Source organism: Amblyraja radiata, chromosome 13, assembly GCF_010909765.2.
Source record: "Amblyraja radiata isolate CabotCenter1 chromosome 13, sAmbRad1.1.pri, whole genome shotgun sequence".
Lineage (NCBI taxonomy): Eukaryota > Metazoa > Chordata > Chondrichthyes > Rajiformes > Rajidae > Amblyraja > Amblyraja radiata.
Genome location: NC_045968.1, coordinates 46,362,427 through 46,364,257, shown reverse-complemented (window position 1 = coordinate 46,364,257; position 1,831 = coordinate 46,362,427).

The window sequence follows — 1,831 nt, the reverse complement described above, 5'->3', positions numbered from 1 at the left end:
AACTCAGCGGCTGAGGCACCATCTATGGAGCGAAGGAATGGGTGACGTTTCGGGTCGAGACTCTTCTTCAGACTGTTGAGGGAATGGGAGGGGGGGGGGGGGGGGAAGATGAAAAGAAGCGGCAGAGACAGTGGGCTGTGGGAGAGCTGGGAAGGGGAGGGGAAAGAGGGAGAAAGCAAGGACTACCTGAAATTGGAGACGTCAATGTTCATACCGCTGGGGTGTAAACTACCCAAGCAAAATAAGAGGTGCTGCTCTTACAATTTACGGTGGGACTCACTCTGGCCATAGGGGAAGCCCAGGACAGAAAGGTCGGATTGGGAATGGGAGGGGGAGTTGAAGTGCTGAGCCACTGGGAGATCAGGCCGGTTATTGCAAACTGAACGGAGGTGTTGGGCGAAGCGATCGCCAAGCCTACGCTTGGTCTCACTGATGTAGAGCAGCTGACACCTAGAGCAGCGGATGCAATAGATGAGGTTGGAGGAGGTGCAGGTGAACCTCTGCCACACCTGGAAAGACTGCTTGGGTGCTTGGATGGAGACAAGGGGGAGGTAAAGCGACAAGTGTAGCATTTCCTGTGGTTGCAAAGGTAAGTACCAGGGGAGGGGTGGTTGGGTGGGAAGGGAAGGATTGACCAGGGAGTTACGGAGGGAGCGGTCTCTGCGGGAAGGAGATGGGAAGATGTGGCCAGTGGTGGGATCCCGTTGGAGGTGGCGGAAAAAGTCGGAGGATTATCTGTTGTATGTGACGGCTGGTAGGGTGGAAGGTGAGGACAAAGGGGATTGTTACGGGGTGGAAGATTGCAACTTTTACGTGGTCCGCCCTGTTTCGACTAATGCAATCAACTCGACTCATGCGCAGCTTCCAGTACGGAAGCCTGTCCGCGCCAGACCAGCGCGACCGGTGGCTTCGCCTCTCCGGTCATTTTGCTGTCAACGGAAGATCAAATACAACAAATGTCCTACAACTTTAGGATGTGCACGCCACACGAAAGAAGAAGAGGGTTGTTATGAGTGGGGAGTGAGAGCAGAGTTACGGGGTATAGAAGAGACCCTGGTGAGAGCCTCATCTATAGTCGAAGAGGGGAACGCGAAGAATGAGGACATCTCAACTCCGATGCCCTGGTTTGGAACACCTCATCCTGGGTGCAGATGCGGCGTAGACAGAAGAATTGGGAGTAGGGGATAGAGTCCTTACAGGAGGAAGAGTGGGAAGAAGTGTAGTGCAGATAGCCATGGGAGTCAGTGGGTTTATAGTAGATGTCGGTCAGAAGTGTGTTGCCTGTGATGGAGATAATGAGGTCTAGAAACGGTAGGGAGATGTCGGAAATGGTCCAGGTGAATTGAGTGCCGGATGGAAGTCCGTGGTGAAAAGGATGAAGTCAGTGAGTTCTGCATGGGTGCTGGAGGTAGCACCAATGCAGTCGTCGATGTAGCGGAGGTAGAGTTCGGGGATAGGGCCACGGTACGCCTCGAACAAGGATTGTTCGACGTGCCCTACAAAGAGGCAGGCAGAGCTGGGGCCCATGCACGTGCCCATAGCTACGCCTTGGATTTGGAAAATGTATTGAATATATGTTTAGCTTAAAATAGAATTGACAGATTGGGGGGTTAAAAAAAACCCAATGGAGGAACTCAGCAGGTCAGGCAGCATGTGTAGAGAGAAATAGACAGTAGATGTTTCTTCGAACCCAAGCTCCATCCACCAACTCTGGTCATTGACAACTGAACAGCACGCATGCGCACGGGGGGGGGGGGGGGGTGCGGCTATTCAGCGCATGCGCGGTTGTCAACAGAGCAGCGATCGGGGGGCAGTTGGTGAGCATGCGCAG